The sequence below is a fragment of the Osmia bicornis genome, chromosome 1 (genome assembly GCF_907164935.1).
Source record: "Osmia bicornis bicornis chromosome 1, iOsmBic2.1, whole genome shotgun sequence".
NCBI lineage: Eukaryota > Metazoa > Arthropoda > Insecta > Hymenoptera > Megachilidae > Osmia > Osmia bicornis.
In genome coordinates, this window is record NC_060216.1 from 16015 (window position 1) to 38118 (window position 22104).

A 22104-nucleotide genomic window follows, 5' to 3' on the forward strand; every position below is an offset into this window, starting at 1 on the left:
AGCCCCAAAGTGACGCATGGGCATTAAAGTCCCCGAGGGCTAGCACTGGACGGGGGGAACAACGGGAGGCACAGTCCCCCACCCGGTTCAGGTACTGTTCATATTGCGCGAGAGGCCATCTGGGCGGGGCATAGAGCCCCGCCACCGCTATTTCAGTGGGGTGGGGTTTGGGGGTACTGCGGTGCCAATAATCGCCACGGAGCGTCCTCTTCCCCGAACCAATCTGGTCTGTCGAGGACTCGGTACGGCTCAGCGGCCACCGCCATCCCAGCCTTCCACTCGGCCAGGGTTTGGAACAACACGTCCTGAGCCCTGGCCGAGTGGTTCAAGTTGGCCTGAGGTATAGGGCCCTTGGGCTCCATACCTAGGCTTTACGAGCCGCCTCCGCGGCATTTTCACTCGCCGACTTGGCGGGGGGATTTTTCTTGCCGCCCTTTTTCGACTCCGCAGGGTTGATCCTTGATGCCTGTTCCTTGGGGGCTGTTCCTGCCCCTTCAACGGCACCCTTCTTCTTCCGCTGGGAGGAGGAGGGGGCATAACCTTTTGCTCCCAATCGATGCCCCGCGGGCCGCCCAAGGTCCGCACAGAGGGGGCACAGCGGGGTGGCGCTACACTTGCTGGCCACGTGGCCCGACTCTCCGCACGCATAGCAGCGGTCGGACCTATCAGCTTTGCAGGAGCATCGCTGCCTAACATGCCCTCTTTCCAGGCAGCGATAGCACTGCAATGGCCGCGGTGGTAGCGCCTGTATTCTGGCCGAGGACCACTTGACCAGAACCCTCTCAGAGGGGGATAACTTTTTGAGTGCCGCTAGAGGGCATCTCGCCCAGACAGTCCCCATCCGTTGGGGGCAGGTGCGAATCTCCCCCATTTTAATTTCTTCAGCGGAGCAACCCCCCGCAGCGGCCAATGCGGCCGCCACCTCCGCCGGGGTGACCGAGACGTCGAGACCATTTTTATGGGGCCGGCAACCCTCACCTCGGTGCACCTGGCGGACACCTGGCGGAGTCGGTCAGCCAACTTGGCAGCTTTCTCCGTCCTGTCCTCCCCAGGTAACTCGAGGACCAAGCCACCGGTCCGAGCTCTTCTGGGCATCAACGCCGTGATGCCCAGCTCCTCCAACTTGACCCGCTCCCGGGCCATGAGCATGGCCTCGGCGTACGAAACCTTAGCCTCGGCAGCTAGGTTGATGGTGACCGCCGCAGTACGAGGAGGGCGGAAGGCCTTCTGCCTGGCAGGTTGGGCCCCTTGCCCCTTAACCGCCGGGGCCGCCCCTGTCTTCTGCCCCTTCTGGGCAACCACCTTGGAGCTCTGGGTGGGGGGAGCCTTGGCCGCTGCCGCCTTCTTCTCTGCAGCTTTAGCGCGGCGGCCGACCACCGTCACCCAGGTCCCATCCGCCGTCCTCCGATGTTCTTCGACAGTCCGGGCCATTCTAGCCTCCACAAATGGTGCCGGTTGATCGGGTGTTGATGAGGGCCCCGGCAACGGCTCCGTGGCAGGCAAGGTCCTATTCCGCACCCGCCTCTCAGCTTCCTTCCTCGATGCAGTGGGGATGGTTGCAGCCGCAGCTCCCCCGTTAACATGCTCCGCCCTCTTAGGCGGGGGCGGGATGGCTGCAATAGCGGCTTTGAACTCCGCCCGGAGACCCGACGGGCCCTTTTCGAGGAGAGCCGCAAATACCCTCATCAGGTCGGGCTCGAGGTCACCAACCTACCCCTCCTCTTTTCCAGGTGCAGCAGCTGGGATTGGGACTTGCACCACGGGACATTCAGGCGGGCAAGACGGTAAGTCGGAAGCTTCGACTGTGTCCTTCCTCCTTTTCCTGCCCGCCTCTTCGCCAGACAACGGCGAGCCGGGCCTCGCCGACCTTTTGCATGGTCCGGGTCATTCAGGCGCCGGGGCCTTCAGGCAGCCCACTGTGGCAGCGACCCTGCACGTAATGTCTGCCAGGCTATTTTGCAGGATGTTGATTGGGCCTCCTGGACAGCCACTTGTTCCTCCCGCAGCTTCAGCTGTTCGCGAAGCTCCTTCACCTCTTTAACGGCCCTGGCAGGTGCAGCCCTGATACCCGCTTCCGTATGGATGGCCTTAAGGTAGCGGGAGGCCATCCTCAGCTTGCGAGCAAATGTCCCTTTCAGCCCCTTGGAGACGCCCGCGACCTTGTCGATGTTGCGACAGAACTCCAAGGACTGCGCAATAAGGTCGCGCGTGGGGACTTGACATCCTCCGCCAGGTCCTCAGGGTCCGGGAGGGACCTGCTACCCCGACTCGGTTCTATAGGGTCCTCGTTAGGATCGAGCACCCTCCTCTCCTCCAGTAGGTCAAGTTCCCGGCGCTGGACATCCAGGACTCTCTGCTTAGCCGCCGCGAGCCACACGTACTAGCCCGTGGTCGGCGGGCGACCCCTCTTGCTCGTGCGCTGTGCCTCCAGAGATACTGCCGAGGAGAGTGACCCGTCCGAGTCCAAGTCCTCCTCACTCTCTCTGGATGCGGGGGCATCAGAGGCCGCCGGGGAAACTCCGGCCCCTCCTCGTACCGGCCTCGGGGGGGGGGCACTCCACATCCGCCCTAGTTAATCGGACGGATAGGCGGCGCGCATCCGTTACCGTGCTAGTGCTGGGCTGCGCCATATCCTCCGCGCCCGTTTCCCGGCTCGCGTCCTGTTGAACAGCCGCAGTCGTCGTCGGTACATCCCGTCCAGTGTTTGTTGTTGTTGTCGGCGTTTTTAGTTTCACGTCATCCATAGTGTTCCCAAGAGTGGGTCGGTCTGTGGGTCCACCCGGGCAAAGCCGCCTTACCCGCGTACACCCGGGGGGTCGCCAGTTACCCCGGCGTTGGCCGCTAGAGACTGATGCACCCATCAGCCACCCCTGGCGCTGACTCCAGGGTCGCCCTCATCACCGTGTACCGCAGCTTGGGGCTAGAGATTTTTTACAGCGGTTGTCAGCCTCGCGGGCCGGCCAATGAAGGCAAGCCCTCCGTTCCAGCGAAACGTGACCACTGGGTTACGATGTAATTGCTTGGGCACTCCGGGTCCGCTACACGCACCCGACCGCCACGCAGCCTGGCCCATGGAGAACTGTACGACGCTGCAGCCACCTTGTCGCCTCTCCGACCCAGGCCTTACCGGCAAGGGAGGCCCTGCCAGGATCCGTAGATATCACCGGCATTGCCCCGGGTCATCTGCGAGGCTACTTCGACAGCAGCAAACGCCCCCCTTTCAGTCGCCTTGTACGACAGGCAGGGGTTACCGTGTCTGTATTCTATCCCCCAGTCACAGGGGAGGTTTTGATGGGTTTTCCTTCCCTTAGTGTTTGGTCCGCGGAAGCTATTTTATTTCATTCCTACCCTCCATGCACTCCGAAAAGTGCATGGCGAGCATTCCCCTATCCGCCACCTGGGGACGCGCCACGTCGGGGTATCACCTCCCCGCCCAGCCAGTACACTTGGCCAGGTCCGTGGGTCCCCCTGAAACCTTTTTTTTTTTTTTTTTTTTTTGGTTCAGTTGGAATAGGAAATGCGTTTGCGCACGCGCGGGTTGGGTCCCCTTTTCGTCTATTCGGCTAGAGGTGACCCGGGCAGTGTGGAACTCATGTCCGCCCTGAAGGGGCAGCCTGGCGCCCGTGAGGTGAGGGCAAACCCAACGAGGCAACGCCAGAAGGTGGCAATCTGGCAACCCAACCCTTAAGGGTTGAGTTTAGCCCAAGATTAGGCCACAGCCCTGAAGGTGCGACCTAGACGGGCAGCCCAGAGTGGGCACTCCCGAGGCTGGACATACTACCCACTAAAACCTCTCCCCTTACGTGGCCCGCCGGCACCTTTTCACTCGTTAGAATTCATAAAGGAATACCAGCGTATAGCCACAACGACGCTTCGGCACTTCAACGCATTTCGCGTTATTGCGGCCGCCCGCAAAAACGCCATGCGCTAGGCACGTGGGGCATCTGCGGATCCACGCCGTTGCACCTCCGATCCAGCGGTAGGACATTTTCAACCTGTACGGTAAGGCACAGGATTTTTCTTCGGCCACGACCAGGAACCGAAGTAAGCCCATTCCGGGTGGTCGCGCCATGTGTTTACCTGCCAGGGCAGGAGCTTGCTCTTCGACACGGCCAGGAACCGGGACATCGTATCTCCACGGCTGACCTTGTCCATCTTCGTCCACCATGGTTGGTTGATAATGATGATGTGGCTTATCCTATATGTCATCACGCCCACCTTACCTTCCACGAGGACAGGCCATTTTTCGTCAGCAACGATCGGCACCGGGGGGACATCTTCCCGGCGTGACGCGCCACCTCTTCGCCTACCTAGCACTATTGCCAGGACATGGGTTCCTCTTCGGCCACGACCAGGAACCGGAGCTCCTGCTCAACGGGTGATCGCGCCATGTGTTCACCTGTTTTAACAGGGCTTGCTCTTCAGCACAGCCCGGTTGACTGTGCCACATCTTGGTAGGCTGCAATCCTCGATGACTTGTCCCATACATACTTTACACACACACACACGCTCATGACAAGCGTAGCGCTTCGAGTAGCGCTTCGAATGCCCCAAATATGCAACGATAAATAATGAATAAATAATGAGTTGTTACGAGCCGGAGGGGGCGGCTGCGTAGCCGGGGCTTAATTTAGGTAAATGGTAATTGTTAATGGCTTGACCAGTGTTGTTATTAACACTGGGAGCCTAAGGAAGTAGACGTGGAGACGAACCTACGTATGGCTAACGTAGGGAGCTCCAGGAGGTTGGCTATGGTGGACGAACCTACGTATGGCTAACGTAGGGAGCCTCAGGAGAGTGATATGCGGACGAACCTACGTATGGCTAACGTAGGGAGCCGCAGGAAACGTTAGTATTAGGTCTCGTAACTTGATTGATGTACCTCGAGCGGTAAAGGTACACCTTAGTGGGATTCTGGACAGTAAATATAATTGTACAATAGTATGTAAATTAAACTAGTATGAGTTTATTCTCTATTCCGGACCTTACAATTGTTGTGTGTAATTGTCGCGGTATTCAATGAATTGAACTCTAGGTTGCACGTTTGAAATGAGTTGAATAAATAAAGTTAGTTTCGATTCCGCGAAGCAAGAATCTAATCCTTCTCGGTTTTCACGAACACGAGCAAACGGGGGCGGATTACAACGATTATAATAATGCTTAACAGCCGACAACGTACTGTATAGTTACTGTGAGTGCTTGAAAGGGACTTGAATACCCGATCTCGCAGAGTTTCCTCGTTGCAGAGATTATCCGAAAAGAACGTACTGACGTGTATCGAACTGATTCTAGACTTCAACTAGACCCGAGGTGCCCTTGTCGCCACCCTTTTTATACTCAAAAACTAGAGTAAAAAGGGTGGTGGGGACTGACTCTACGTGACCCGTAGGACCGCGCCCTTGCTTTGCGTTGGTCTCGAATTTTCTAGAAGACGGTTGGTGTCGGGTGCACACATCCGATTCCATATAAGGAAATTTCTTGAGAAGGGTTTGTAACACCATATAAGGAAATTTCCAAGACGGATACGTAACAGAGTAAAGAATAAATGAATAAATAAATGAATAAATGAATGAGTGAATGAATAAATAAATAATGAATAATGAATAGGAATTAATAAGCACATGAAGCCCATGAATAGAATAGAGGAGCCCATTCATTCAATAACAGCTGTCATAATAAGCATACTAAACATACTAAACATACTAAAACTGGTTAAATCAAATCACAAATACAACGGGAAATAAATATATATATATGCATCTAATGCATCTAATGCAATAGAGCAGTTAACGAATAGTTAACAGTAAAAGAAACAGTAAGCAATATGAGAACGTGAGAAACTGTGAAGTAAACATAAGTAGTATTGCACGCAAGCAGGCAAGCGAGCATATGTGAACTGGACATAAGCAAATGACCAACAAAACCTCCAAAACCTAAAACGTCAAACATACATACACACAGCCGAGCAGCCAAATAGCAGAAGAGGAATATTTAACATTCAACACTAGAACACAATATAATCACATAAAATTAAACTCAAGATAAACCATAAATTTGAGATGAAATAAACCAAGGATGTGAACCGTAAAGTAAAATAAAGTCGCCAGACAGATAGCAAATAGCAAGCCAGCCATGAGAGAAGAGAAGCAAACATAACATAACATAAAATGCTATTAATTATTATCAGAGGTAAAGGTAAATAAGGTACAGTATAAAATATAGAATACAGGGTAAAACCAGAAAGTAAGCTGGGAAGAAAATAAATAGGTGAGCCTAATGTAATACTAATAATTGAAACCATTCATTGAAACTATTAAGTTACTTAAATTTACTTGCAGGAACATTTACGCGACCACAACATCAACGTGGTTGGCAAGCGAACATGATGGAGTACAATCAATGATCAAATGAAGGCAATAAAAAACAATTAGCAATTATTGCGAGCAAATCATCAATAGAGATAAGTAGCAACATATACCTCATAATGAGAATAATAGGAAGAGACAGAACAGTTAACATTAGAAATTAACCATAGTATTAAATGTAAAATGTAACATAATCCTAGTCTATTTGCAGGAAGCCCTAACGCCAGCCAATAGAAGTGGAGGTAGAGTGTAATTAACGGATAACAGGACAAGAGAATACCCATCTGATATAATATGGGGAGCACATGAGACCTAAATCGGCATAAACCATAAGGCAGATCAAACAATTCAAATAGTTATAAGTTGAGTAGATCAGAATGTTACTGGATTATAATACCGCTCCGATAAGTATGGTATTAATATTAATACTGATACAGGTAAGTCGATGCAATACAGCGCGTGGTGAAAACTAATCAATAATAAACCCCACATACAACCATATTACTACTAAATCATAATATAAAGATACAAGAAAACTAAACTACACTACAATAGATCAAAATTACTATGAACATTTGTGTACATATAATATGTAACGAAAACACTCCAAATATAATCAATTTTATAAGTATACCGATGTAGATAATTAATTAAACTCCTCATACCATAGTCAGTTTAAATGATGCAGTTCCATTAAACCCCCTTTAATACCAATTAATAGAAAATGCATATAGGTGCTAAACCGAGCCATACACTTCTATAAGAAAGTCATATGAGATCCATGGTCAAGAAATTCAAAGAATTTAAGGAACCATAACGCATATATGTATGTATAGAAAACCATAAAGACATTGTATCATGCAGGACGGACTACTGCAGCGTATGCCTCCCTGAGCACCAGCCGTATTAACCAATACTGAACTAACACTTTCCAAATCAGAATTAAAATCAGAATCAGGATTGTAATTAATGTACAAAAGATTGCATAAAGTACCGTAAGTATTCAAAATACACAGATTCACAACTGTCACAGCTGCACTAGAATTGAATTAAACATAGTATGCAAAACATTATCCTGAGGGGGGGTACGAAGAGCTACAAAAGAGCAGTGAATAATATTATAGGAACATGGAACGTAAAACGTAACACTCAATTGAAGAAGAAGTCACTGAAACATGTCAAGTGACCAAGAATAAAAATAAGAAAAGAATAAGGATAGTGAACTACAAACCAATAAACCAATAAACCAATGTCGTTACACGTCATTCATATCAAAATTGCTAAAGGATATATGATACATCTTATAGTCTGCAATTAATTGACAATGCCTGGGAGCCCAAACAACCCCCGAAAGCTTTGAAACAATGCATGATACTACAAGAGGAACTAAGGAGCTAAGAACTAAGAAACAAGACACCACAATCAGAATCAAACCCACCCTTAAAATATGCAAAGGGATTATAAACACAATATACGCATATGATATAAACCCATTAATCTATCCAATCCAGATAGACTCTTCTAAATTCCATAATACAAGACCCATTAAACTCAGTCAAATAAATATAACCGCAAATATAATCGCATATATAATCATCACAGATATAACCACAGCTATAATCACAGCAGGTATAATAAAGCAGACACATATTAATAATCTGTATCAAGTAATTTAATTCAATGCAATTCGATATGCCATATGCCATTGTTAATTACTCTGTACATTTACTTACTCAATTATAATAATATAATGGAATAGAAAGTTAGGAAGTTATATAATAATAATGCAATACAATACAATTTAATACAGAATACTGGTTAAGTATAGCCTAACATAGCTAACTAATATAGCTGAATAACTGGACACAATCCAAGGTCTAAAATAATAATATTATAATATAACATATAATATATTCAATGCCTAAAATGGTCACAGATTGAACGCAGGCTGAACGCAATTGAACGTAGATTGAACGTAGCTTGGATGTAATAACATTAATAACATAAATAAAATAATACCATATGATCATGGTATAATACAATACAATAACAATACTATAATACAATATTATAACATAATACAATATAACCTAATATAATATAACATAATACAGCATATAATATATAATAGTAAGTAATATAAATGCACCGAATGCATAAAATGCACAAAACGGAGCTAATGACACCACATTAACAAATACACTGCAATTACACTACAATACAATACCTCCGAGCGTAGCACATTAGTACGCGCACTGTCACAGCAATCACATCCGCACGAATATATACAAAATTTAAATTAGAAAATTCAAACTTCAATAATTTCAATAAATTCAATTCAATTAATTAATTAATTCAGTTCAATTGACACTTATCACTTAACACTTCGTATCACATCACATCATAGATAACCATGTCAACGTCAACTAAGATAGGAAACCGGGCGAAGTAAAATAAAGAGCGCGACCATAAACCATAAAGAACATAGATACTGTTGCGAACCTCGCTTGTATGTATGTGTGTGATATCGTGTGAATTTAGCCGCAAGCTTGTAATCACTAGCACTGTGTTGCGAACCTCGCTTGTATGTATGTGTGTGATATCGTGTGAATTTAGCCACAAGCTTGTAATCACTAGCACTGAATGAAATGTAATATGGCGACGATGGCATAAGAGTATGACTGCAGCATGTCTGCATAATGTTATATCAATGCTCATAAATTAGGAGCCAAAATTCAAAGGAATGTACAGACAAAAGATAAGATACTGTAAAACTCTCAACACGGGTGATCGTGCTGGGAGAGAGTTGGAAATCCGGAGAAATAAGACTGTCACACTTGAAATTTCTAAAGAGCTAATTTATTGCGGGCTGTATCTAATTCGTTACTCGTAACGAAAATCATGTTGGTTGTTGAAACTGTCGAAGTCTCTTCGACATCCTGTTTATTTACAGAGGGTCGTAAATTCTCTTAAGGGTTGCCTTGGCTCGCTAGCGCGAGACCTTTTGTTGTCTTACGTTTTCTCTGGATCCCACGCTTTCTCTTAGCACGTGTGCACAGAATCGTTCTCGAGTCTTGGCGGAGCACCACCATCTTCCGCTCGCTCAGGGGTGGACCGAAGCCAGGGAGAGGGACCGCCTCCGCACAGGGATGGGCCCCACCACCATTGGACCAGGGATGATCTTGAGGGAGGATTCAGGATCCAGCGAGGAGGGGATGGCAGCCAACTTCGATCGAGGATCTTCACCGCCAAGCTCAGAACGATTCAAAGCTTCAACCCGCTTGCATACATTCTCCATAAAAAGATAAAGTTTAAAAATAAAGAAACATAAACTATTATTCTTCCTTCAAAATAAAGTGTACTTTATTAAAACCCGCGCCGCGAGCAGAGTGCTTTAGCACTCCACGGGCACCTTACCCACGTAACATTTATACAAAAATCCCTAGACACCTGAAATCCACGCGCAACAAATTGGTGACAGCGGTGGGATGTTTAAAAAAGGGATAATTCAAAAAGGGATAAACTTTTAAAAGTGATAAATTCAAAACGGCATAATTTTAAAAAGGTGTATTCAGTGTAGTAATTGCAAATAACGCAAAACAAGACAAAGTGACTGTGTTAGACTTGTGTACGCTTTAATAACTTTGCCGGCTCGCGGGCGTGTGTTAAATAAATAACTGAACGTTTTACGGACTGCTTCATTCAGCTTTTATAATATAAGTGAACATTGTTAACATTAGTGCAACTTCTCCCTCTTGAGTTTTGGCACGGTTTCCTCAAGAGCATAGGGTGAATACCGGAGACAGGTGATTTCGGCTGCCGTGCAAGCCATCCACCGGAATCACATGCACCTTGTTCACATCATCATTGGACCTCTCCTCGACTTGGAAACAGAGGTAGATTAAAATAATCCGGAGACCTGAGGGATCTTCTCACGAAGCCGAGGACAGTCAGAAGCAGCGGACCACGGATGAATTGGATGAGAGCGTCTATTCCGGAGCAGATCATCATCAAATCACAGAACCAGAGGATCTCCCCGTGATTCAAGGCCAACCGAGATAACGGATTACCGACGGAAGAAATTTGGTGTTTGAAAATAGAAAACTCGTTAAGTGAAACCTAAACGTGATTTATTGCGAAGCGTTAGCCGATCGCCTTACCAAACTGTAAGTCTATCTTATAAGTAATTGGACTATAGAGTATTATTTTTATAATTACCGTTAGAAATAATTTGACAAAATGCCGCCGTATAAGTTAAAGTACATGCGCGCCAAAAGGAGTCGCAAAATCGGCCTGCGGGAAAATACATTTTTGGTAGAGGAGTTAAACATAGATTCATCAAATGCAGAATCTTCTTCATCTCCCGGGGCATCTTCTACCGATCTGCAATCGAAAGAATTAGGATTAGTTCCAATTCGACAACTACCCCAGGGGATTGATACAGTTATGACGGATAGTACTTCTATCCCCTTTAATAGCACAATAACTGATGTACCTTTGTCCTCAACTGTGGTTGCTGCTGCTGTTTCTAAAAATACTCCAATCTCTATAGAGTCATCTAGTACGCTTCCAGAGTCATATCTTCGTCTCTCTTTAGTGAAGGATTTGATACCTCAGTTTGATGGAAAATCTTGTTCTCTGACTGAATTCATTAAGGAGTGTCAATTAATTAATTCCAAAGTAAAGCCTGAGGATAGAGCTGGTCTTCTGTTTTTAATTCGTGGTAAAATCGGGGGACATGCAAAATTAGTACTTTCAAATCGCCGGGAACCAAGTACATTAGCTGAATTAATTGGATTACTTAAAAGGGCATACGTGCGTTCGTTTAATATGCATAGTATTAACGAGGAATTCATGGGATTAAAACAGGGAACTAACGATTCGGTAGAGGTTTTTGGATCGCGAGTAAGCAAAATATTAAATACCGGAATAGAAGTAGCCAAGGACACATACAATTCTGAACAATTAAGCGGAGTTGTTGATTTATTGAACAATACAGCTATAGCTACATTCATTAACGGCCTTCGGAACGGAATGTTAAGAATAATGCTTAAAGACAAAAATAGTAAAGAAGTACCGGACCTTGAAGCTGTTATTGACATTGCGCGCAGATTAGAATCGGTAACGGTCGAAGGATCTTCACAGCCTCTTGTCGGGAACGCGAATGTCCGTAAAATAGATTTTGATGACCGCCGATGTTTTCGGTGTAATAAAGTGGGACATCTGCAAAGTCATTGTCCTCAAATTCAGGAAACACGACGAAATCCTTTAAGACAAGAACAAATTAGATGTCGATATTGCAAAAAAACCGGTCATATGGAAGCGCGTTGTTTTAAGAAACAAGGCCAGAACTCACCTCAGCCTCAAGGTGTTTCTTCTTATAAAATCAGGGATCAGGGACATTTAAACTCAAAGGGCGTTCCACGTCGGGGAGTTGCGCGGAACGAACCGTGGATTGCTCCCTTCAAACCCGTCGGGCCTGCTCCCAGGTCGAAATAAAAAACATTGGGCATTCTCCGGTGATAAAATTAATTCACAGCTGTTTCCATGGAGGATCTGCTGACTTCCTCATTGATACGGGCTCACAATTGAATCTAATAAAACACAAGAGAATAGTTTCTAATGTAGTGATAAATACTAGTATCGTTTACAATCTTACCGGCATAGGTTCAGGAGGAGTGTTTACCTGCGGAGAGGTTAGCATTAAAGTTCGTGACATTAACGTTAAATTCCAAGTTGTTCAGGATGTTTTTCCCATCGCCGAGGCAGGAATTTTGGGGATGCCATTTTTAGAAAATCAAGATGCGGTATTAAGATTTGGAAATAGTATGCCAAATAGTCTACAGATTGATGATGAATTTTTTGTTCTCTCATCATCCTCTTTTAAATTGTTTCCTCGTACGAAAACACTCATATCCGTCCCAATTAAAGAATCTAAAATCAAAGTAGGTTACATAAGGAGACTAATTACAGATCCAGGTGTTTATATAGGAGAAGCTTTAGTTACACAACGGAACGGGTTTGCAAAAATTTTCGCAATCAATACTAATCCAAATTGCGTAAATGTAACCATACCACCGGTTGAGTTAGAAGAATTTTCAGAAAGCTCATTATTACCCCGTTCAGGTTGTGCAACAGATTCAAAGCTAAATCGGGAAAAAACCAATGCTCACAGGTTGGTTCAAATAGCTGAACTTTTAGAACTGAATGATCTCAACGAAGTCGAACGTGCTAGCATCCTGGAGATTATCAATGAATTCCCTTATCAATTCCATTTGCCAATAGAAAAACTAGGTTCCACTAAAGTTCTTCATCATGCAATCGTCACAACAGATGAGATTCCTATAAATACTAAGCAATACCGTTTTCCACCTATTCATAAAGAAGAGATACAGAAACAAGTTTCCTCAATGTTACAAAATAATATAATTCAACCATCGGCCTCTCCTTACAACTCACCTGTTTGGGTGGTCCCGAAGAAATCCAGTCCGTCAGGCAAACCACGTTGGCGCATGGTCATCGACTATCGCAAATTAAATGAAAAAACTATCAGTGACGCCTATCCACTTCCTAATATTACTGATATACTGGATCAACTTGGAGCAGCAAAATATTTTAGTATCCTTGATTTGGCTTCTGGTTTTCATCAAATTCCAATGGACCCTAAATCAAAAGCAAAGACCGCCTTTTCGACCCCTCATGGCCATTATGAGTTTAACAAAATGCCTTTTGGGTTAAAAAATGCTCCTGCCACGTTTCAGAGGTGTATGGATTTAATATTGTCAGGTTTACAAGGGATTGAACTTTTCGTCTACATAGATGATATTGTTATATATGCCGATTCACTGGAGGAACATTCACGTAAACTAAGAACTCTTCTGGCGCGTTTGCAGAACGCTGGTCTAGCTTTGCAGCCTGAGAAGTGCAGGTTTCTTCGCCACGAAATTGGTTATCTGGGCCACGTTATTTCCTCAGAAGGTGTGAAGCCTGACCCTGGAAAAATTAGTGCCGTGAAGTTATTTCCTTTACCCAAAACAAAGAAAAACGTTAAACAGTTTTTAGGATTAATTGGCTATTATCGTCGCTTTATCCCTCAGATGGCAAAAATCGCTAAACCATTAACTCGACTTTTAAAAAATGACGTACCTTTTGTATGGAATGAAGTTACTCAATCTGCCTTTGAAAAATTACGCGATACTATCTGTTCAGAACCTTTGCTTCAATTTCCGAACTTCAATCAACCATTTCTTGTAACTACAGACGCTTCGGACTATGCAGTAGGAGCTATTTTAAGCCAGGGACAAGTTGGAAAAGATCTCCCCATTGCATATGCATCCCGTACCCTAAACAGTGCAGAAATAAATTATTCCACCATAGAGAAAGAGTTATTGGGTATTGTGTTTGCTGTTGAGCATTTCCGACCCTATCTATATGGACATAAATTCACAATAGTTACCGATCACCGACCATTAATCTGGCTACATAACGTAAAGGATCCTACGTCCCGAATCATGAGATGGAGAATCAAACTAAATGAGTATGACTATGACATAACATACAAACCCGGGAAAATAAATTCCAATGCCGATGCTTTGTCTCGAAATCCTCCAAACTTTTCTCGGGTTGTACAAGTTTCCTCCTGTCCGAACAATGCTCATTTAACAAATTATACTCCGACGGACAACACGGACGCCTCTCCTTTTGAGCGGTTGCGGGAGGATGTCGTAGGCGCCAACGATTTGCCTCCCGTAAACTCTGGAAAGGTTGAGAACACGGACTTAGATGATGCATCAGGAAATAATGAAAAATTAATAGCCGCCGTTTTCTTTACACGTGGACAAATTGGGACTGTTATGGAAGCTGACGATTCTGACATTAGTTCTGTTGACAGCGACGCATATTTAACAGCAGACGAAGGGGAAATGTCGTTTCCCTTAGAGACAGAAGTGTCTGGAAAGAATGAAACCCCTTTTGATGCCGCTAGTGGATTTAGGAAGGATTGGTTGAATAAAGAAAGGACTCCGTTACGTGGTTCGGCACCGGCAGGTACTCTTATCGAGAACCGGATAGGCGATACAAAAGCACCCCGCTCGGGAGTCGGTCGGAATGTCGTCCATGTGGTAAAGGGTGCTCAGGACCGGGTGAATCCGTTGGAATCGGATAGGCTATATAATAGTACCCCGCTTCGGATCTCCCACCTGAGTCACGCTGGTTATAATACGGAAGGGGCTTGTTGTGATTGGGGTGCCCGGGCTCTGGTGGGTTCGTTGATATCGGATAGGCTATACCACAGCACCCCGCTTCGAACCTCCAGCCCGGGACCTGTTGTTGGTATCAGGATGGGGGCTGAGGAGCCCAGGTTTTTGCAAAGCGGTATCATTGGGGGTGAAACATCGGGGACGCCCGATATGAATGAGACACGAATTAATAGGAATTGTTATTCGATAGACAGTAACTTACACAGACGAAACGACGTAACAGTTTTGTTGACAAATACATCTTCACCAATACCAGCAACTCACCATCCTAATTCCCCCACCATTCTCTATACAAAGGACCATCTTCATATGCGTAAGGATAATTTTATCCATTTCTTCTCCACAGACTATGAAATCACGTCACAAACAAGTAGAGACCTTATAACTCACGGAAAATTCTCTGTAGAAAGAATAAAACAGTACAATCTTAATGTTGGAGAAACGTTAGTTTTCACAGATGAAAGGTTTCGTGTTTTTCACCTTTTGGTAAAAGCATCCTCGAATGAACAAGTAGATCCTGTTCACCTTGAATCTTCTTTAAGCTCCCTTAAACATCTCATAGACTCTTTAGATATAAAAGACATCAGCATCTCTAAACATAATAATAATATTGAACCGATTAGTTGGAATTTTCTTGAATATCATTTAAAGCAGAAATTAAATAATCCCGAGTACACCATTACAGTTTGCACTGGAGAAATTATATTACCATCACTAACAAATAGGCCTCTCATTATAAAAGAGTACCATGAGTCCGCCGTAGGTGGTCATCAAGGTGCCCATAAACTTTATGAAAGAATTAGAGCAGATTTCTTTTGGCCAAACATGACCAAGGAAATCGCTAATTTTACACGTACTTGCCCCAGTTGCCAAAGGTATAAAATGCTCTCTGCAAAAACAAGACAACCCATGAAAATCACAGACACCCCAAAACAGGCTTTTGAAAAGGTTCAAATGGACATTGTTGGTCCACTACCTGTGACAAAAAACCAAAACCGCTACTTACTTACTCTCCAGGACAACCTTACAAAATACTCAGATGCCATTCCACTTTCTAATATAGATTCCACATCTGTAGCAATAGCCCTTGCCGAACAGTTTATTAGCCGGTTTGGTTGTCCTCGCGCAATTCATACAGACCAGGGAACAAATTTCGTGAGCAGAATCATGAATAATTTCTGCAAAATATTCAAAATACAGAAAATAACCTCCACTGCGTTCCATCCGCAGTCATTAGGCTCATTAGAACGGGCACATCGTGTTTTCATAGATTACCTAAAACATTTTTGCAACAAGAATGATTGGGACGAGTGGATTAGATTTGGCATATTCTCCTATAATACCTCAGTACATGAAGCCACTGGGTTCACCCCACACGAACTGGTGTTTGGTGTGAAAGCTACCATTCCATCTGAATTTTCTAGGCAGGAACCACCACGTACTTTCATAGGTTATTTGGACGACTTATTCTCCAGAATTACAAAAACTCAATTTACAGCAGCAGTAAACCTGGAGAGGGCAAAACAAAAGAGCAAACTATTATATGATAAAAATACAAACCCTCGCAGATTCGTTGTAGGTGACAATGTGTATCTACTTAAAGAACCCAGAACCTCGAAATTTGATCGCACCTGGGCAGGACCATTCAAGGTCACTAGAATATGTAACGACTTAAATGTCGAAATAGAAATAGGAATAAATAAATTTAAAATAGTACACACCAATAAACTTAAGTTAGCTTGTATAAGACTAGATTCTCCTTAAGAAAATGCGTGCGTTAAGTATATTATATTTTTTGGTAGAATTAAGAGAAAAAAAAACAAAACAAAAAAAAAACAAACAAAAAGTAAAAACAAACAAAAAGAAAATTATTATCTATTCTTACTTTAGAGTTTAAATTATGTATTATGAGAACTTACATCTACAACGTATTATTAGTATATGATTAATGCGACGTTAGAAATGCTTCACTGAAGAATCACTTGTATGGAAGGGTGTGGCAACGTGAAGTTTCCGTACGGATAATGTAATTCAGGCTAGCGTAAACACATTAAGGAAACATCTTTTTGATAAGGGGGGAGGTGTTGCGAACCTCGCTTGTATGTATGTGTGTGATATCGTGTGAATTTAGCCACAAGCTTGTAATCACTAGCACTGAATGAAATGTAATATGGCGACGATGGCATAAGAGTATGACTGCAGCATGTCTGCATAATGTTATATCAATGCTCATAAATTAGGAGCCAAAATTCAAAGGAATGTACAGACAAAAGATAAGATACTGTAAAACTCTCAACACGGGTGATCGTGCTGGGAGAGAGTTGGAAATCTGGAGAAATAAGACTGTCACACTTGAAATTTCTAAAGAGCTAATTTATTGCGGGCTGTATCTAATTCGTTACTCGTAACGAAAATCATGTTGGTTGTTGAAACTGTCGAAGTCTCTTCGACATCCTGTTTATTTACAGAGGGTCGTAAATTCTCTTAAGGGTTGCCTTGGCTCGCTAGCGCGAGACCTTTTGTTGTCTTACGTTTTCTCTGGATCCCACGCTTTCTCTTAGCACGTGTGCACAGAATCGTTCTCGAGTCTTGGCGGAGCACCACCATCTTCCGCTCGCTCAGGGGTGGACCGAAGCCAGGGAGAGGGACCGCCTCCGCACAGGGATGGGCCCCACCACCATTGGACCAGGGATGATCTTGAGGGAGGATTCAGGATCCAGCGAGGAGGGGATGGCAGCCAACTTCGATCGAGGATCTTCACCGCCAAGCTCAGAACGATTCAAAGCTTCAACCCGCTTGCATACATTCTCCATAAAAAGATAAAGTTTAAAAATAAAGAAACATAAACTATTATTCTTCCTTCAAAATAAAGTGTACTTTATTAAAACCCGCGCCGCGAGCAGAGTGCTTTAGCACTCCACGGGCACCTTACCCACGTAACATTTATACAAAAATCCCTAGACACCTGAAATCCACGCGCAACAATACCTAGTGTTCAAATTCCCTAGTCCATACCATAATGATTATTATTAGGTTTGTTTGGTCAATAAAAATAACATTACTTTTAAGGATAAATCAAGATATATATATTAAACGTGAAAAAATAACTTAACATTATTAACTAGAAAATACAAAAAGAGAAACGTAAACGCAGGTGCCGATCATGGCGTAAAACCAAAGAGAACTAAAAACAAAAAACTATATAGAACAGAAACTGCACGCATCGATCCATACTGATCGGCACGCCACCAACATGTCGCAATATCGATCTAGCTAACACCCCCCTTATCGATTTGCGCCATAAATTTTTTATATTAACATATGTTTAACATTTTTACACATCGTTCGTGCTTATCTCTAGATAACGACTTTGTAAACACATCCGCAATCATCAAGTCGGTTCTTACATATTCTATTACAATTTCCTTTTGCTCGACTAACTCTCGAGTAAAATGGTGTTTTATGTCAATGTGCTTGCTTCTTTTATGAAATACAGCGTCCTTTGCTAACCTTATCGCACTCTGATTATCGCAAAAAATTTTAGTTGGACTCGGTACATATTTTTCAAAACCCATATGAATTAAAAGTCTCTTAATGTAAATGACTTCTCGCGATATTTCAGCTAAAGCCGCATATTCCGCTTCCATTGTCGACAAAGCAACGGAAGCTTGCTTCTTCGATTTCCAACTAATTGCACCTCCGGACAATATCAAAACATTACCGGTACACGATTTTCTATCTTCCGTATCCCCGGCCCAATCCGAATCCGTGTAGGCTTTAAGACTTTCTCCGTCTTTGCAGTATGTAATTCCGTAACTTGGCGTTTCTTTCAAATATCTTAATACACGTTTCGCCATAGTCCAATGTACCTTTCTTGGATTGGAACAAAACCTACTCAATGCACCAGCGGCGAATGCAATGTCCGGCCTTGTTGCATTAGCCAAATATACCAAGCCACCAATTAATTCCCTGTAAGGTCGACATTCCATTTCGCGTTTTTCTTCTTCTGTCATGTGACCATCTTCTTTTATTATTTTCATATTTGGCTCCATTGGGGTTGGTGCTGTTTTTGCGTCTTGCATGTTAAACCTTCTAATTAATTCTTCAATGTATTTCTTCTGCGTTAGCCGTATTTTACCTGTAGGGCCATCTCGTTTGATATTGATTCCCAAAATGTTACTTATTTGACCAAGGTCTACCATCTTAAATGCTGACATTAATTTCGATTTGATTTCGTTCAGTACTTTAATATTCTTCGATGCCAATATCAAATCGTCTACGTATATTATTAGGATAACTCGGTCCATATCCTCACCAAACACGTACACACACGGGTCAGCTGCTGTGCGTTTACCATCAATTCTTATAAGGTAACTATCGAGCTTTTTGTACCATTCGCGTCCCGACTGTTTCAGACCATATAGTGGCTTCAACAATTTACATACCTTGTCTTCGTTTTTGTGCTGAATAAACATTTCTGGCTGCTCCATATAGATTTCGTCGCTCAGTTCACCTTGTACATAAGCGGAAGTAACATCCATTTGATGTACATACATTTCTTCATTTACTGCAACAGCCAGTAACGTACGGATCGTCTCGTATCTCGCCACAGGAGCGAAAACATCTTCATAATCAATCCCATATCGCTGGGTATGTCCTCGAGCGACCAATCGTGCTTTATATTTCTCCACTTCACCATTTTGGTTAATTTTGGTCTTAAATACCCATCTATTACTCAATATTTTCTTATCACTTGGTCTCGGAACAAGAATCCATGTTTGATTTTCCATCAACGTACTATATTCTTTATGCATGGCTGATAGTCATGCTTTTCTATCTACTCGATTCATTGCTTCATCTACTGATATGGGATCCATTAATTCAACAAATTCAGTATTATAAATTTTTCTTGGTCTTCCTATCTGACCAGTTCTCAATAATCTTGGTCGACTTCGTCTTCGTTGTGGCTCTTGGTAACTTTCTTCAGTGTTGCGTTCATGTATATCTTCGTTCCCGGATTCTTCATTGGCCAAATCTTCTACATCTTTAGGCACTTCAAGTTCATTTTCTTCCGATACATCGGGTACAGAATTTGGTATCACAAAAATATCTTCTGACGGTTTTTCATTAGGTATAATTTTTTCGAAGAACTTCACATCCCTTGCCTTTATTACCGTCTTAGTACCTAATTTCCAAAGTCGATACGCTTTAGATTCCTGCGAGTAACGTACCATTATATATTCTTCACCATTTGGTTGGAACTTTCCCCTATTTCGACCTTTGTTTAATGCAATGACTTTACTTCCGATTGTTCTAAAGAAGCCTACGTATGGCTTACGTCCCGACCACGCTTCAAAAGGTGTTACTCCGTTTAGGGATTTCGTTGCACACCTATTCCTCAAAAAGGTTGCTGTATTAATCAGTTCAGCCCATAACGAGTCTGGCAAATTTGCTTGTAATTTCATACATCTTGCCATTTCAACAAGAGTACGATTAGCCCTTTCGGCTACACCGTTTTGTTGCGGTGTGTGTTCTACGGTCAATTGTCGCGAGATTCCTTCCCCCTCTAGGAAATTTCTAAAATCGTGAGATGTTCAATGCCTCAAATTTACGTTCGTCATTACACATATGCCTTGTGGCACCGCTGTCAATGCACCACACGTCCGATTTTACAGGTTCGGTATTACAAGCAATCGTGGTCATAGCATCGGACACATTATTTCATTCATTGCGTTTATTTTTCACTCGACACGTCGTACTTTTGTGTCCTAATTTACCGCAGTTGAAACACTTAATCACAAATTTACGCGGACCTCGCCTTGTATCTACGTATTTTGAGTTCACTTTTGTATATTTTTCACTGTTAACGTTTCCTTTTGTTAAGAGCGCATCACTTTTATTTTCACTGTCACTAACCTTATCGTCGCGGTCTCGCTGTCTTGCTTCCTCTTCTTTTAGTTTAATTTTAAGGTTTTCCAACGTCGGCACATCATCGCGTGATTCTATTACTACGCTGCAATTTTCATATTCGACCGGTAAAGAAGAAAGCAGCATAATCGAAAGAAGTTCGTCCGGTAGCTTTATTCCTGCTTCTTCAAGTTGTTCAGCCTTACTGCTGAATTCGTTCACGTACTGCGTCATCGAAACGTTTTTCCTTTTTTCCATTCGCAGCAGTTGCTTGTACAATGCTGCTTTCCTTATTGGACCACGTGATTCAAAAATATCTTTGAGCCCTGTCCATGCTTGTTTTGATGTGGTGGCCTTTTTTACATGGTTTAATTGGCCATGCGTAACGCTTAAATTTATTAAGGCTAGGGCTTTCGCATCCTTTTTTGCCCATTCCTGTGCGTTTTCTTTCGTCATTTCAGCACTGCCTTCAACATATTGCCATAAATCATTAAATACGAGAACACTTTTCATTTGTACCTTCCATAGCTCGTAATTATTCTCGTTTAACTTCTCAATGTTTCCGAAGGCGTTTGCAGCAGCCATATTTATTCTTCTTCTTTTCACAATCAAAACGTATCAGCACAATAAACTCAATTCGCGGCCTGGGCCCATAACCTATTAGGTTTGTTTGGTCAATAAAAATAACATTACTTTTAAGGATAAATCAAGATATATATATTAAACGTGAAAAAATAACTTAACATTATTAACTAGAAAATACAAAAAGAGAAACGTAAACGCAGGTGCCGATCATGGCGTAAAACCAAAGAGAACTAAAAACAAAAAACTATATAGAACAGAAACTGCACGCAACGATCCATACTGATCGGCACGCCACCAACATGTCGCAATATCGATCTAGCTAACAATTATCGACCATCAAATTAACCACCAAATCATCAAATTAATGAACTAATTATACAGAATAGATAAACGATCAAAAGCGAAAAGCGGAAATAAAAGCGAAAACACTTCAACAACTTTCAATAAATCACCGCGATGAAAACCAGAAGTAAGGTACCTACGAAAGATAACGATAGCAAAACGCATCGTAGTAAGTAAAGCATGCAATACTGCCCGAAGATAAGCCGTAAAGCTATCCCTAGTAGGTAACCAACCGCAGCATCAGAGATATTACCAACCGCAATTATTCCATCCACCACACATAATACTCGGCCGCTCGCTCCGTAACGGTTCCGTAACGGTTATCCACAGACCAATTATCTGCCACGCAGCAATTACCTACCGCGCGCCAGTTACCCGGTACACACAGTTATCGACTGCAAAACCATCCATCGTGCTGCCGCGCAATCCTAGGAATCCATACTTACCATCAAACTTATCATCAAAGATAAGTCTGATATACAGTACTTTCACGAAGGTATAAAGCACACGGACATCAAATCAAGCTTCCAGACAGATCAAGATGGATGATAAATCAGTTAGTAAAATCAATACTACGGTTATTTATTATATATAAATATGAATCATACGTTTGTAATAGGGTGGAATGAAATAAATATAAATTACAT

General features: G+C 43.3%; 2 long non-coding RNA genes across 2 annotated transcripts; both read right to left on the reverse strand.

Moving 5' to 3' along the window:
* Positions 1 to 11558: 11558 nt before the first annotated feature.
* On the reverse strand, positions 11559 to 13109 carry LOC123987868. The gene is made up of 5 exons (XR_006829509.1): positions 12825 to 13109; positions 12539 to 12737; positions 12052 to 12299; positions 11722 to 11959; positions 11559 to 11631 (listed from the first exon to the last, which is right to left on the reverse strand). It is a non-coding gene; the product is annotated as an uncharacterized LOC123987868 (long non-coding RNA).
* Positions 13110 to 15812: 2703 nt separating this feature from the next.
* Positions 15813 to 16534, reverse strand: LOC123987869. Its single transcript, XR_006829510.1, has 3 exons — positions 16509 to 16534; positions 15967 to 16132; positions 15813 to 15898 (listed from the first exon to the last, which is right to left on the reverse strand). It is a non-coding gene; the product is annotated as an uncharacterized LOC123987869 (long non-coding RNA).
* Between the last annotated feature and the right edge of the window lie 5570 nt (positions 16535 to 22104).